Raw genomic sequence first — 4,495 nt, 5'->3', positions numbered from 1 at the left:
ACTTACGGGAATGGACATCTTGCTTATTAAACCCTGGATTAATTCAAACCTGTACTGACCTTTTTGTTTTGTTTCTTCAGGTTTTGGATAGAGGCTGAACTTGAGGTAAAACTCACTTTTTATATGTATGTATATATATGTTTTTTTTAAGATTTTCTTGTCATGATGATTGGCTTTTTAATGTTCAACTGCTCTTATGCCCATGAAAGAAATTAGCCTCTCTGAACACCTCGTTCCTTTTTTTTTTTTTTTTCTTTTCTTTTTCCATAAAGGAAGCTTTAACAGATGTTTAGAAACTGCTTGCTTATCGCAGTATTGTTTTCTAGATCCGTCTACGTGACGCAGGCCTGCCACCTTCAGGAAGACGTTCATGCTGATCTTCCGCCGGTAACTAAGCTGTAGTTTTTCTCCTCCTCTTCCCCTCCCCCATGTATTCCTGAGGTCTATCCCGACTGGCCCCTCACAGTAGAGCCGTGTCGTTGGAAATGCCTCAAAGATGAACGCTGTAGTATAGCTTTACCCATAGTGTTACTGCCATTAACTCTGTGGGCAAACGCTGCAGGACAAACGTTTACACTGTGCACTTGTAACATGAGGATGAATGCAATGGGAATCCATTTTATATCTGCATTAATATTTTCTTGTCCCTTATATTTGGCTTTCACAGGTTATAGACCATTTCAATTAATATTAATCAGTGCATTATGTATTTAAAGCTGTAGGCTTTGAATCACTAACAGCTTTTTCACTCTATATGAACATTACATAAGGTATAACAAAAGGTGTAGCCCTACTGTGTTACCGTTTTAGATTCTTAATTAAGGAGCTGGAAGTGAAGCATTTAGATGAAGTCGGTTGTGGAACCCGTGCTGAATTAAAAATGAGCGTAATAGAAATAGCATAAATGTGTTCAGAGCCCTTTTCCTGCGTCCAGGCAAATTACTTGCCTCTAATGGATATACATTCATTTGGATATGTAAATATTGGGAAACTTTAGTGTTCGAGAGTAAAAGTTGTTGTAACACACTGTGCTCGCTGTTCTTGTTGCAGCTGTGGTGTCCACACGAGGGCGCTCTCGTCCCAGCACCGGTGAGTTGTTGTGCCTGCATTTCCATATGAACTACGGGCTGTGTTTAGTTCCAGCACTGTGTGGTATCTGCATCCAGTTGTATATCTGACTGGATTGTTCAAATGGCAGTGCAAGAGCAACTCGAATACCTTCCGCCATGGACCTCATAGCCTTCGCGCGTTGGGTCCCGGATGGTGCCGAGACACGCCACGCTAGAAGATTTAAAAGCCTAGATTTGTTTTGATCACATGCAGTTGAATTAAATTGAAATTTCTGTTCTGTAGGAATGCTGAGAGACCCTCAATGACGCTAATGATGCTAATGGCGCCGCTTAATGACGGGTAAGTACACACATCATCCTTCCATCCTTTTTTCACACCTACTTCCTGTGTCGCTTCAGTAAGCAAATAACTGTACTCTACTGATCGAGCATTTCACTCAATTAAACCAGCCATAAATATCGGGTATTGTGAGGGATTTGCTGCCTTGTGCTGATGTGATGCAAAGCTAGGATGTGTGTTCCAATATGTTAAGAAATACTGGCGAACTCTCGATGGTTAACAAGAAGCATGCACAGTCGTGACTCATTTGAGGTTAGTGAGAAAAAGCCAGCAGTTATCATAAGATCGTAATGTGGTTGTATTTCGAGATTTATTTCTCCAGTGAGCATTTTGACTAAATGTTTTCTTGATTTGTAGTTGTTTTGAATTAGATCTCAGAGAATCTTAGCCAGTTTTTTTTTTCTTCTTCTTCTTTTTTCTTTTTTAAAGTGGTGTAAACCACAATCCATCTTTATCAAAGAGGAGGAGAGGGGAAAACATGGTCAATCTTCAAATCAATAAATTGCGTTCAAATATTACTGAACACTCATGTTAACATGTTTCTGATTTTTAACTATTTTAAATAGGATCTACTTAAAATGCGTTAGTTAATGTTAAGAAACTATAAACCCTAGCTGGTCATCAGTAGAGTTGTTAGTTTAAATGCACCAAACGTGCCAAGGAATAATTTGAGCAAGTGTTTATTCCATGAGTGACAATCAGTCCTGAATGTTAAATAATGTTTGTGCTGGCAAAATGGTGGGTGCCAATATTTTCACCCAGACCCCTGGGTATAATGTAGTATACAGACATTTCATTTCAGCATAATACTAAATGAACGCTAATTTACGTGGACTTGTTTGCGAAACCCTCTTGTTTTGTCACCGTTATTTTTTGCGGCCGCCGTATTTCACACTCATGTGAAGCAGTGCAGTCAGGCTTTAGTCAGCACACACACACACACACACACACACACACACACACACGAGCACTTGTGGTATGCTGTGTCAGAATTCAGCCACAGCTCTAACCCCAAAGCCTTGTCCTGCACTAGTCAGTGTGTGTGAAGGGATTTGTTGAGCTGATGTGTAATTTATGGTTTGCAGGTCCATCCTGAGAGGACTGAATAATAAACATCAGAGCTGCTGGATTCAGGAATCCAAGTCAGGTGACTCTCTCTTCAATATCCGTCTTTACTGTTGTGTGTTATTTAATCGGTCATATACCAAAGCTCTCGGGAGGCGGAGTTCTCGACTTGCTGTGGACATGACCGGAAAGCATATCCCATCCCAGTGGATCGCTTCAGGAGAACTGGTGTGATCTACCGGGAACACGTTTAAAACGTGCCGCTGTTCGTTTTGTTTTTATGATTGTAACATTAAAATTAGGATTTTTTTTTGTGGGTTTTTTTGACAGGTTTTTTGAATTCGGTGCATCCTGTCATGGCTTGTAGGATTCTCCGAAATGAACAGGTGAGACGCTCTCGAAGCATCACACGGATCACTTTTCAAAGGGGGTCAGCCACGTAGCACCACTGGCGATCCTTAACGCCGTGATCCCACATCAGAGCCCCGCGAGACACCGTGCAGGTGTTTGGGTTGATGAGATGCCTGCTGTCCGAAGGGCAACATTTCATTCTCATGATCATCAGTAATCGTCAAAATATATTTTTATTGCTGGGCCAATGCTCCTGACTGTAGTCCTGCTCTATGGCTGAACCAGAGATTAGAGTATAATCATTCATTAGCTTTATTAGAACACACTGATGTCTGTATCAATAAAATAACAGGTACAAAGGGTGACCTAAAATGCTCCTAGTTTAATGCAATGTCTCTAATTTTTTTTTGGTTGGTTTTTAACTCACTTATTGCGACACAAGGCCGGTCCCAAAACTAAATTGTGACTTCAGTGCTCATGTTACTCCCTTTTATGATCTCATCCGATTTGTGTTTTTCTTCTTTTTCCAGTTCAACAGATCAACCAGAAAGTCTGCTGATGAACAAAAGGAGGTCTGAGTGGCGCTCTGTGTAACGCTTGTTTCCAATTAAAGTATTTGAGATACGATGTGTAAGCTTGAATATTATATAAGTTATATAATGTAAAAATGAAAGCTTATTTGAATCCCATTGTATTTGTAACTCCATTATTTGTCCCTGTGGTTAATATGTACTAACTTCCTCTTATTTGCCAGAGGAACTCTCTTTAGTAAACAGCGCAGCTTCGCCCTTCTGTCTCGTGTCATCTCGTGTTTTGTTCCTTTTATGGCGTCTTGCGCAACACGTGGCCCTCTGCGAATACTGCAATGCCGCCCTGCCTAGCTTCAGCTGTTCGCTATGGATTTGGTTCATTGTAGGAAGTTGGACATGCTGCGATGTGCACGTGTCACATCTACTTGTTAATTGTGGTATAATTGTACAACATGGTCTCACCCTTTACCCCCATTTTGATCATGTTAATGATCTCGCTCAAAAACAGAAATATCTAGGCAGATGACGGTGCGCTAGTGGATGACATGATTAAAACAGGAGCCTGCATGCTTGTAGGTGTTTATAGAAAGCGTCACGGCACATAAACGCTGAGCTCCTCGTGCGTCACCCGTATGATCGCAGGAATACAGAGAGCACTTAAGCGGCATTAAGATGGAAGCGTTTCTGCCAAACGGAGACTCGGCTCTCGGCGTTTCCCACGGGTCATGGGACGCAGATTAAAGGATTCTCTTCATGGAGCACAGCTTTCACTGCTCCTTTTTTTTCCCCCCTCAAAGCCTGTTTGTTTGGCTGGAAGTGCTGCTGTTTCAGACGCGCCAGTCGGTTTTATTTCAGACCAAAGCAAATGTGCTGAGCAATGCAAATTAAAAAGGAGGTATAACTGGCATCAAGGCGTATGGGCCGGTGCACTTTAGCTATGATTTGAACTGACGGTAAAGAGTGAATCCTGAACCCTACCTAATGCCTTTTTTTTTTTTTTTTTTTTTTTTTTTTTTGCTTTCGTTGTTGAAATCTGAAGCTCATATTAAAGTTGATAAAAGCCTAATTGCTTGCTCACTTGAATGTGCTCTCAGTCACATGAATTCATTTCTTATACTATGTTCATTTCCTAATCTTTA

General features: G+C 41.0%; 1 non-coding gene across 1 annotated transcript; it reads left to right on the top strand.

The window, feature by feature from the left end:
- Positions 1-435: 435 nt before the first annotated feature.
- Positions 436-569, top strand: LOC113531684 (small nucleolar RNA SNORA18). The gene has a single exon (XR_003403286.1). It is a non-coding gene; the product is annotated as a small nucleolar RNA SNORA18 (small nucleolar RNA).
- Positions 570-4,495: the final 3,926 nt, after the last annotated feature.

This window comes from Pangasianodon hypophthalmus, chromosome 27 (assembly GCF_027358585.1).
Source record: "Pangasianodon hypophthalmus isolate fPanHyp1 chromosome 27, fPanHyp1.pri, whole genome shotgun sequence".
In the NCBI taxonomy this organism is placed as follows: Eukaryota; Metazoa; Chordata; class Actinopteri; order Siluriformes; family Pangasiidae; genus Pangasianodon; species Pangasianodon hypophthalmus.
This window is presented reverse-complemented; position numbering and strand designations above follow the sequence as displayed.